The 12,640-nt window shown below is 32.9% G+C and overlaps 1 long non-coding RNA gene across 1 annotated transcript in view; it reads left to right on the top strand.

The window, feature by feature from the left end:
* The window catches only part of LOC142323430 (uncharacterized), a 48,544-nt gene extending 35,904 nt beyond the window's left edge, over nucleotides 1-12,640 (top strand). The window contains exons 6-7 of the long non-coding RNA XR_012756103.1: nucleotides 9,848-10,051; nucleotides 12,384-12,640. This is a non-coding gene — a long non-coding RNA (uncharacterized LOC142323430). The remainder of the gene's footprint in view (nucleotides 1-9,847; nucleotides 10,052-12,383) is intronic.

Genomic DNA, 12,640 nt, shown 5'->3' with positions numbered 1-12,640 from the left:
CCAAAAGTGAAGCCTCAAACTGACACACACACACACACACACACACACACACATCCAAAACAACTGAAGTCAAACTAAAGTGATTAGCTTATCTGGGTTATTTGTGTAAAACCCAAAAGTAGCATGATATCCTTTCGCCCTAATTTTTCAACAAAAGTGTTTAACGTTAATTTCACGGGTCGAGGATAATATTTAAGCACGTTCGATCACGATATCTGTCGTTATTTTTACGATTAATGACAGTTCCCATCGTTTTGCCGATTTTTTGGAGCAGCAAAAAAAATTATATCGGTTTATAATCGAATATATGATTCGCGTCCAATCTTCTTTTTCCAGACGCCTTGACAACCGTTATGAATTCTGTAAATAATTGGTAGTTCTACATGCTTGTAACGGTTATAGATTATATAAATTATTGATGGTAGCATTACTCGTCAAAGCTTATAAGGCTCCAGTTGATGGTAAAGTTGGGATGGATTGATGGACCGGTGAGACCGGCTTCCTGCTACAACGTCTTCTCGCGTTATACTATCCCCTCCATTATAGATACTATTAGCAGAGTTGACACTTCTTCAGACGGCACGGGTAGAACTACTGTGCATCTACGTATTTACGCTTTGTAAACTTTGACGAGTAATACTGTCTTTATTTCTTCTTATAACCCTAGATTAATGTATGATGAAACTGAATTTAAAACACCGCTGACTTTCCAAATATGTTACAGACAGAGTCGTACAGAAATAATCATTAAATTAATTGAACTTATAATATTTTATCACTTAATACAGAATTGTATTTAACTAGTGATAAAAAAATTCTTATTTGTCGAAAAATATAAACGTTTTCCGTAACTATTCCGTACGGTCATAAATCGAGCAGAAACTTAATAAAAAAATATTGAAATAATATTAATTTTGAAGTGTACACTTTTATCCGGCTAATAGACCAGTTAATTAAGAATGTACAATTCTAACGGGAAAGGACTAGCCCAAAACCATGATTTTTGGAATAATGCCTCCTCGGTACCGCCTAGGTTTTTTACTAAAGTTAATGGTGGTACTAGCTAGATCTAAGCAGCTTTTGGACTGATAACTGTACTGTATGAAATAATAAACTTACGGAGCGAATTTAGTATTCTCTACTCATATTGTGTAAGAAATCCCATCTCATCTTTCAGTGATACTTTCAAAATTTCGGCTTAATTCAGAGAATTCATGATTTGACAATTCTTCACTTGAAAATTAAGAGAAATATTAGGATCCTGAATCTATGGAACAAGGATGTTTTTGCTTTTTTTTTGTGAAACACGATAAAAGCGAGTCCGTATTATATATTAATATAACTTAATGCACAGTAACATTACTAAGCGGTTATTTTTCAAACAAAAATTTTCTAATTATAGTCAGAATTGAAATCATTTTTTTTTATTTTATTACTTTATACAATTATTTTATCTTCTAATTGACTAAAAAAAAAAATAATAATAAAAATTTAAAGAAATGTATAGTTATTACATTAACTATATATTATTAACTTCAGTCGGTAGCATGTATCATCTACGTTAGGATAATAACTGGCAACCTAACAATGTTGTGCAATTCCCTTATATAACGACTCGAAACATTACCTTGAGGTACTTCGAATAATTATCACATCAAATAATTTTTACTATCGCCTGCATCCTATTTCGATATTAGATTTTTGACAGCAGGATTTATATTTTTTAATAAAACAGAACTCGCTATATCCTTTAACTATCTAATTGAATTATATAGCGTATAAGATAATAATCACGGCTCGTGTGAACAATTGAATAGGTTAGGATTCATCGGATGAAGAAAACATTTAAAAACCTAACAGTTTTTACTTTCTACGATTCTTATTTCGGACAATTAGTTCATAATTATTCTTTGGAATCTATCATTTCTCTGTTAACTATTAAAATATAACTACAAAATCTATACGCAACTCACCTTTTAGTTATGCAACATTAATATAAAAATTCGTGTTCTCTGCTGCGGATTTTAAAGCTATTTTATTTTATTACACGTAAATGTTACGATTCAAATACATGAATGATTTCTACGGTCTTAAAAAAGCGACATTCATTTAATTGCTCGTTTTGTATTTTGACGTATAAGACTATAGATTCAAAAAACATAATACGGCTCAATTTACAGAATTTGCATTCTAAGGAGTGTAAAACCACACAGAAAGAACGAATTAATATGTTCATGGAAAGCAGACCGGTACAAAAAAGAAGTAAATTTCATAAACAAACAATATAAATTCCAGTATTATATATAATTCTGGATCGTGGTGCTTCACCGGAACGAACGACTGGTTATGGGAAAAGCAGAAGAAAAAAATAGAGGTTACTGAAATTCGGTAAAGAACCGAATGAAGAACTTTTAAGACGAATAAAAGAGAACAGAAATTTTTAGTTTTTATAAAGACGAACCAGGTCGATAGGCCGAAAAGTAAGACATCCAGATTTATTTAATCTGCTAATTCTATGCAGCTTTCTGTAAAGGATAAAAGCCATGGAAGAAAACAAAGATTGGAATACAAAATTCCCACGAAAAAATTGAGAAACTTTCAGGACACGATAGGGTGAAAACAATACTGGTGAAAATACCAAAATAATTTTAATACTACTGGTGATAATAATAAAAATGTTCGTGTAAACATAGGTCTGGAAATTGTTTCTTTTCGAGTTACGGCTAGCCAGTGGTTGACGCTCCGGGCGAAGTTAACTTATCGCAACTTACAACAAATTTTGCTAATTACAACTTGCATATAACACATCTCACTTGTATGGTCGGCAGACTGGTGTTGCCGCGAGGCGTAACGCACCAAAAACCTAGTCAGAGGTGTAGCATTCCTAGCGTCGACAGTCGGACCTAACTAAAGTATTGTGATTTCACAACTTACATAGAACATATTTCACTTTTATGTTCGGCAGTCTGGTGTAGCCGCCAGACATAACGCACCAGGTACCTACACAGAGATTGTGAAGTGCCAGCGTCGACAGTCGGGCCTAACTAAAGTATTGTAATTTCCCAAATTACATACACATATTTCACTTGTATGGTAGGCAGATTGGTGAAGCCGCGAGGCATAACGCACAAGGATCGTAGTCAGAGATGCAGCAGTACAAGCGGCGACAGTTGGCCGTAACTACAGTTTTGTATTTTCAGAACTTGCATACGTAAAATTTAACATGTACGTTCGGCGCACTGGTTTAGCCGCGAGACTTAACGCACCAGGTACCTAGTCAGAGGTTTTTCAGTGCTAGCATCGAAAGTCCGGCCTAACTAAATTATTATAAATTCCCAACTTACATAGAATTTATTTCACTTGTATGGTCGGCAGACTAATGTAGGCGCAAGGCTTAACGCACCAAGAACATAGTCAGAGGTGTAGCAGTGGTAGCGTCGCCAGTCGGGCCTAACTAAACTATTGTAATTTCTCAACTTAAATAGTACAAATTTCACTTGTATGGTCGGCAAACTGTAGTTGCTTGACTAAACGCACCAAGCACATAGTTACAGGAGTAGCAGTGCTAGCGTCGGCAGTCGTGCCTAACTAATGTATGGTAATTTCTTAACTTAGATAGGTGATATTTCACTTGTACGGTCGGGTGACTGGTGTAGCAGCGAGACTTAACGCAACAGCAAACAAGTCAAAGGTGTAGTAATACAAGCGGCGACAGTCGGCCCTAACTACTGTATTGTAATTTCAGAGCTTGGATACGTCAAATTTCACTTGTGCGGTCAGCGGACTGGTGTAGCCGCGAGACTTAACGCTCCAGATACCTAGACAGAGGTGTTACAGTGTTAGCTTCGACAGTCAGGCCTAACTAAAGTATTGTAATTTCCCAAATTACATAGACATATTTGACATGTAAGGGGTGCAGACTGGTCTAGCCGCAAGGCTTAAAAGACCACGTACCTAGTCAGAGGTGTAGAATTCCTAGCGTCAACAGTTGGGCCTAATTAAAATATTGTAATTTCACAACTTACAAAGAACAAATTTCACTTGTACGATCTTTTACGGAACTTTGTTCCTATGTAAATGATAAAAAGCAAGGACGTGGCTCATTGGCTAAATACTAAAATAAAACAGAGTATAGTACAAGCAAAGTAGTTGTAGACTGAGTTTACATGGTGGTACCAACATCATGATGATTTTTGAATAAGTATTGGCAGACAAAGCAACGTATTGGCCCCAACACTAAAGATACGTTGATGATAGTTTGTTTAATTTTGAAATAAATTTAAAAACTAGGTTAGATTATTAAATTAAAGAAATAACAAGATCTAAGCTGTAAAAAACAGACAAAATGAAATAATTCATTTCTTGACAAATAACTGGATTGATCCAATATTAGTTTTGCTCTTATTAGCTGAATTTTTATTTACATTAGAGTTGAAAAACAAAAAAAAAACTCTTTAATTTAACATTTTAACTATTAAAATTATTAATAATAAAAGCTTTTCACTTAATAAAAAAATAACAGTTAACATAATTAATTAATGATTAATTGTAAGTTTGAGAATTTCATTAAATGATTGTTTCTTGGTAGGAAAGCTTTATTAACTATGTTATTAGTTAATGTAAGGTTTTCATTTATTTAAAAAAAATTAATTTTGGAATATTTTACTACTACTGTATAGTCTTGATGTATTTTTAAATTTTCAAACAAATTGTTTCTTTTGGTAAGCAAATTTAAAATATTTGGTTGTGTGTCAATAAAGGTCAAGTAGACTCTATATTTGATTTTTTGCTTTATGAAAATATTTCTCTGCTCTAGTCAATAATGTATGTTTTCATACGTATATTATTATTACTATTATTATTAATAATTGACTTTTCTTATCAGCGAGAAGAGCTGCTTACAGCTAGTTAAGCCAACAGATGTACTATATACAGAGTGATTCACATACACTTTCTGAGTCATTCTACTGGCAAAAATAATGAAAAAGTTCATATAAATATGCGTCCAGAAATGCCCCCCTTAGCAAGTTACAGCTAGTGAAATATTAATGTCCTAATTCCTGAGTAAAGAGTGAAATAAAACAATACTGAAATTTTAGGAACCCAAATTAAGGAGTAAACTTGATGGTTTCTTATGGTTTAAACGTGACAAATTGAATAAAATAGGTTCCCGAGCCATATCTCTAGTAATTTTCATTATATTCGAAGTAAAAAAGAAAAATTTGTTGTCTAAAGACATGTTTTTTACATTTGTAATACAAAAACTTTGTTAAATGACTAATGAATATGTAAAATTTGTTATCAAAACTTGTAGAGAATTTAAATCTAAGAAAAAATATTTTTCAGATAGCCCAAAAAAAATTAATGCACATTAATAAAATTTTATTTTATTACTAGCACTTACTGTATGAAAATGAAAGGGATTGCATGTTCAAAACACGTTTGCTTTTTCCTACAAAGTGCAATGATATAAAAAATAGTGGTGTTGTATTAAAGATAAAAAAACCAGTACTAATGTTTTTTTTTGTCTTCAGTCATTTGACTGGTTTCATGCAGCTCTCCGATTCCCTATCTAGTGCCAGTTGTTTCATTTCGGTGTACCCCTACATCCTACATCCCTAACAATTTGTTTTACATATTCCAAATGTTATCTACCTGCACAATTTTCCCATCTACCTGCTCCTCCAATATCAAGGCAACTATTCCAGGATGCCTTAAGATGTGGCCTACAAGTCTGTCTCTTCTTTTAGTTATATTTTTCCTAATGCTTCTTTCTTCATCAGTTTGCAGCAAAACGTCTTCATTTGTCACTTTAACCACCCATCTGATTTTTAACATACAGCACCACATTTCAAAAGCTTCTAATCATTTCTTCTCGGGTATTCCAATTGTCTAAGTTTCACTTCCATATAAAGCTACGCTCCAAACATATACTTTCAAAAATGTTTTCCTGACATTTTTGATGCATGAGTAGTTAAGCTAATTGTTCTGTATTCTTCACAATTTTCCCATCTACCTGCTCCTCCAATATCAAGGCAACTATTCCAGGATGCCTTAAGATGTGGCCTACAAGTCTGTCTCTTCTTTTAGTTATATTTTTCCTAATGCTTCTTTCTTCATCAGTTTGCAGCAAAACGTCTTCATTTGTCACTTTAACCACCCATCTGATTTTTAACATACAGCACCACATTTCAAAAGCTTCTAATCATTTCTTCTCGGGTATTCCAATTGTCTAAGTTTCACTTCCATATAAAGCTACGCTCCAAACATACACTTTCAAAAATGTTTTCCTGACATTTTTGATGCATGAGTAGTTAAGCTAATTGTTCTGTATTCTTCACATTTATCTATTCCTGGTTTCTTTGGTAACAACAATAACACCCTTTTTGAAGTCTGATGGAACTTCCCCTTTTTCATAAATATTACATTCCAGTTTGTATTAGCTATCTATTGCTTACTCACTTGCACTGCGCAGTAATTCTGCAGGTATCCCAGTCTACCCCAGTACCCTTTCTCCCATGCAAATCCTTTAATTCTCTGTTAAATTCAGATCTCAGTATTGTATCTCTCTTTTCATCCTCTTCAACTTCCTCTTCTTCCTCTTAACACCAGTTTCTAATTCATTTCCTCTGTATAACTGTTCAATATATTCCACCCACCTATCAACCTTCTCTTTCATATTATAAATCAGTGTACCATCTTTGTTTAACACATTATTAGATTTTAACAAACATACAACAGAATTTTCCTTAACTTTTCTGTATGCTCTACTTTACCAATCATCATTTCTATTTCCAGTACTGAACACTTTTCTTTAATCTACTCTTTTTTCACAAATTTGCACTTTCTGTTTATAGTATTTCTTAATTGTCTATAGGTCCTATTACCTTTCTCATCACTAGCATTCTTATACTTTATGTGCTCATCCATCAGCTGTAATATATCCTCGATATCCAAGGTTTTTTACCAGTTTTCATTGTTCCACCTAAACTTGCTTCTGCTTATTTAGGAATTTCTGTTTTAACATTCTCCCATTCTTCTTCTATATTTTCTACCTTATCTTTTTTACTTAGACCTCTTGCAATGTACTCCTCAACATCTTATTTACCTCCTCTTCCCCAAGCTTCTCTAAATTCCACCAATTCATCTGGCATTTTTTCTTCAAGTTTTTATACCTTAATCTACATTTCATTTTCACTAAATTATGGTCACTATCAATGTGTGCTCCTGGATATGCTTTGCAGTCTATGAGTTGATTTCTAAATCTTTGCTTAACAATGATATAATCTATCTGATACCTTGCAGTATTGCCCGGCTTTTTCCATATGTATATTCTTCTATTATGATTTTTAAACTTGGTTTGGCAGTTACTAAATTATACTTTGTGCAAAACTAATAAGTTGGTCCCTCTTTCATTTCTTTTACCCAGTCCATATTCACTCACAATATTTCCTTCCTTGCCATTTCCAATGCTTGCATTCCAATCTCCAGCTATTATTACATTTTTATCGCCTTTTATGTGTTTAATTGCTTCATTAATCTCTTTGCATACACCTCTATCTCATCATCTTCATGGGCACTTGTAGGAGTTTTTAACAATTGTTATCAGCTTAGGTTTGGATTTTATTCTGATTACTATGACATTTCTATGCTTTTTTAAATACTCTACTCTCTTCCCTATCTTCTTGTTCATTACTAAACCTACTCCTGCCTGTCCTTTATTTGATACTGAGTTAATTATTCTAAAATCAGTTACCAAAAGTCATTTTCCTCTTCCCACCAAACCTCGCTAATTCCTACTACTTCTACATTTAACCTACCCATTTCTCTCTTTAAATTTTCTAACCTACCAACATTTTTAGGCTTGTAACATTCCACGCTCCAACTCGTAGAATGTTATTTTTTAATTTTCTTGTGACCTACTCCTTAGCAGTCCCCATCCAAAGATCCAAACAGGGGGCTAGTTTACCTCTGGAATATTTTATTAAGGAAGGCGCCTCCATCTTTGTTACATGAAAATGTAGCAACATTTTCTTGAAAAAAAAAGCAGCTGCGGTTTTCCGTTGCTTTCAGCTGTGCAGTACTCAGAAGATTGAGTGATGTTGATATAGCCGTTTAAGTCTTCCTGACCTACGCCTTTAGCAGCTACTGAAAGAGCTGCTGCCCTCTCTCAGGATTCATTCCTTAGACTGGCTCTCAACAGACACCACTTCAATATGGTTGCAACTTTGTTCCAGCTACTAAATGCATTTGTTATTTATGACTGAGGAATATGCCGGCATAGTATTTATCTTGGGGGTATGTGATGAAAATGCAACTGCTACTGCTACAGAATACGAAAATTTTTCCTGACCGCAGAGTTCCAAATCCTAAAACAATTAGTAGAACATCCCATACACTATAAGAAACAGGTACACTTCTAGCATTAGTACTAACTGCAGCTGTTCTGTTCATCATAATGCAGATATTGATGAAACCATTGTTGAAGCTACTCAACACAGTCAAAGTGCTAGTACATGACACCTTTCGTGGCGTTTTGGAGTTTCCCAGTTTATGATGTGGAGGACACTTAGTAACAAGCGAAGGATAAGGTATCCTTACCGTAATCAATGAATACAAAATCTTCAACCAACAGATCCTCCACTTCATTTGCAATATTGCAACAGGTTGAATATGAACTGCCGATTGAACAGGTTCATTTTATTTACAGAGAAGGTTCAGTTTACTTGGGATCAATAACCTCACACCAAACACACTTGGGCAGAAGTCAATCCACACATGACCGTAGAATGTAATTTCCAACACCAATTTAGCATCATTGTGTGGTGTGGTCTAGCTTTCTATCATCTATTTGGACCATCCTTTCTCCCGTACATCTAAATTTCCCACATTTACGTGGGATTCCTTAAGGAACAATTGTTGCTACTATTAGAATATGTTCCAGTAACATCAAGATTCTGCATGTGCTTTCAGCATGATGGTGTGCCTCCCCAATTCTCACATGCTATATTGGTATACTTAAATGAGTAATTTCCAGAGGAATGGATTGACCACAGAAGGCCACACTCCTGATCACACCAAGATCACCTGATCTAACACCATCAGATTTTTGCGTGTGGGGTTGGATGAAAAGTATTGTGTACAAGAGAAAAGTTCATATGCATGAAGAGTTGTTGCTCATATTACAGATTCTGCTGCATAAATTAAGGAAAGTCAAGCAGAATTGCATAGAGCAACACTAGCAATCTGAAAGCATGCAGCTAAGTGTATTGAAAAAAAATATGTAGAAGGACAGATTTTTGAAAATTTACATTAAACTTTGTTAATTGTATCAATTACATTTTCACTTTTTTAACATCGTATCAATTGTATGTTAACTTCATTTTCTGTAGTCGATAACATTTAAAAATTTTCATAACGTAAGTTTTAAAAATAAAATAAAATTTCTTGAACTTGTATTAGGCTATTTTACTTAAATTTTCTCCGAATTAAATTCTCTATAAGTTTTGATAATAAATTATATGTATATATTAGTAATTTAACAAAGTTTTTGTATCATAAATGTAAAAAAATATCTTTTTAGACAACAAATTTTTCAGTTTTACATATAATACTATGAAAGCTACTGGAGATATATCTCGAGGAGCTGTTTTATTTAATTGGTCAGGTAAAAAACCATAAGAAACCATTAAATTTACTGCTTAATTTGGGTTCCTAGAATTTCGGTGTAATTTTATTTCACTCTTTGCCCATGAATCAGGGCAAAATCTTTTCCGAGCTGTAACTTGCTAATGTAGCATTTCTAGATTTATGTCTTTATAATTTTTTTTCATTTTTTTTTTTGTAGATTGAGCTCTGAAAGCACTGGTAACACTACATGAATCACTGTATACTGTGTCATTAAAAAAAAGTTCAATTTGGGCTATAAGACAGTTCAAGTGCAGCACCATCAGTTATATTGTACACAGATATATCCAAGATGTATATATGATATACTGATTGTGTAACTTAACTACCAGTGAATAGCTCCAATATTTTTGGTTGATGTCAGGTAAAGTGGTAGCTAATTTTTGTTGCAAATGTTAACAAATTTTTTATAAAAAACATTGGCTTATTCTTATTCCAATAGGTCATTTTCTTAAATTTAATTGAAAATATTTTTTCAATGCAATAATTAATAAATGTAATAAACACAAAGGTACTTGTATTTATTGTGTTTCAACACTTGAAGTTGAAAAATATCTAAAATCAAAAAACCTCGATTGGCTCTTTTAGTCTTAGACAATGCTCCCGGTCATCCACAGGAAATCCAAACAGCTCTTCCCAAAATAAAAGTAGTTTTTCTGCCGCCAAACACTACCATTTTATTGCAACCAATGGATCAGGGAATTATTCAATCATTTAAATTATATTACATCAGAAGAGCATTTAAGATTATTTTAGACACAATTATTTTATACGTTGGATTCTAATTCTGAGCTGAACTTTACAACATGTTGGATAAAATTTAATATTGCCAACTGCATTATGTGCATAAAGTCCTCATTCTATGAACTGAAACACTCAACTCTGGTGTCTTGCTAGAAGAAGCTGCTTCAAACAAATATGCTGGAAGGCACTGGTGACATCAAGACCCCAGGAAATATCGCCGAAAGTATGAAAGCAATAGCTCGTTCAATAGGGAAAAATGGGTTTGATGAAGCAGATGACACAGACATTGAAAATCTTGTAAACACACAAGAAGAACTTAATAAACAAGATCTGGAAAATTTAATGGCACAGGTAGAGTATGAAGGTGAGGTAAAAGATACAATCCCTGGAAAACAGTTAAATGTCAAAATAATTACCGAAGGCATTAAACTATCCCATGATCTTACCAAGTTTTTTATAGATGCCGATCCTTCTTTGAATAGAAGCTTAATCTTTAAGCACAAAATTGAAGATGCCATGCAAGAATACACAGAACTTCACACGCATTTAAAAAACAAGAGCGAGACAAGGAAAAATTAAAAATTTTTTAAATGTAATCCAAAATACTGTATGTTATTTTTGTAAATTTCCTTTACAGTAATTTTAGTTTTAGTATACGTAGTACTGTAGTGCTGTTTTCTTGACTTTTTAAGGCAATTCCGAATACAATTTGAATATGTAATACTGTTTTCTAATACAGTACATGCTGTACGTACTGTAGTGAGTTTTTAAATCAAACAGTTCGATAAGTGCTTACGAGTTAATTAGAAAATACATCACTGTATTTTGTTAAATATTTTTTGTGTAGTGTACTTATGTACTATATAAGGCTCAACTGATAAATTTTGTGCATTGGCATGCTACACAGAGACAAAAGGTACTATCAAGTTGGGCATGGCAGCACATGATAGTTAAAATCCTCCACTACAAACCTATGATAATGCATTAAAATCCGTTTACCGATTTGTTTTCAGTAGCAGTTAAATGTCCAGTTGTCAATATGGCAAAAATAGTGCATGGTGATCAAATTTTTAACAGCAAAAAATGTAAATTCCACGAATATTTTTCATCATTGAATAGTGGTTTACAGTAGTGAAACTGTTGAGAGGAGTACTGTGAATAGATGGACATTGAAATTTCACAAATGTGAAGCTGGTAAAACAATTGAGGACACACCTCGCAGCAGACGACCAATTTCTGTGACTTATGATAAACATTAAAAGGAGGTGGACGATTTGATAAAAAACTTTTCATTGGTTGTTGAATAGAAATGCTTTTAAAGAGTATGTATATATATATATATCATGTATCTTTACTTAACTCTAAACAGCTATGTATATACATTTGTAATTGGAACATTTTATTACTATAATTAGATCTTTTAAACAGTTTATCAATATCAAATAATAGCAAACTTTATTTAATGCACATATATCTAAAATCATCACGTACTAATTTCATTTAGTTTTGTGTACCAAATCTGTGTAAACCAAAATTTAAAATAAAATTATTTATCTTTTAAAAAATAATTAATACTAATTATTTTAAAATAATAATTATAGTTTAGTAGAGTTCTTTTTTAAGAAAAATAAATCCTTACAATGTGTTTATGTGAACTGATCACATAACTACAGAAAGTGAAATCACCACTGTGGTTCTGTTAACTGGTTGAAACAAGTAATAGTAGCAGCAATACTATTTTACCTTAACGAAATACATAGTTCTGTTGTCATATTTGCTAATGAATGAATTTATTTCATTTCGGAGCAAAAAAGAAAAATAAATGAATTAATTGTATAAGTAGAAATGTTATTGTCAATAAGTTGTTTCTTTAGGAAGCAGTAGAGAAATATAATGTCATAATTTTTATTTTTTAGAATAGCTTAGTAACTTAAGTTATAATAATTTTCTAGGTCGGGCGGGAAGGAGAAATACATGGCAGCTCAATCTTCTCTCAGCAATCAGTATAATTTATTGTCAGAACGTGAAATTATGTCACACAACCCCTTTTCATTAGTAAAGTGCTGTGAGAGATTAGCTTTTCTTGTTCGAGATGTTGCTCATATAACACCTTACAATTTTCGAGAATTGTGTTCACTGCATATGAACATTTGTTGAAGCCAGTCTAGATTCAAGTAAGTGCAGCAGTTACATGAAATTTTTTAAATAG

Source organism: Lycorma delicatula, chromosome 4 (assembly GCF_047948215.1).
Source record: "Lycorma delicatula isolate Av1 chromosome 4, ASM4794821v1, whole genome shotgun sequence".
In the NCBI taxonomy this organism is placed as follows: domain Eukaryota; kingdom Metazoa; phylum Arthropoda; class Insecta; order Hemiptera; family Fulgoridae; genus Lycorma; species Lycorma delicatula.
Note: the sequence above shows the minus strand (reverse complement) of the source record. Positions and strands in the feature narration are given on the sequence as shown.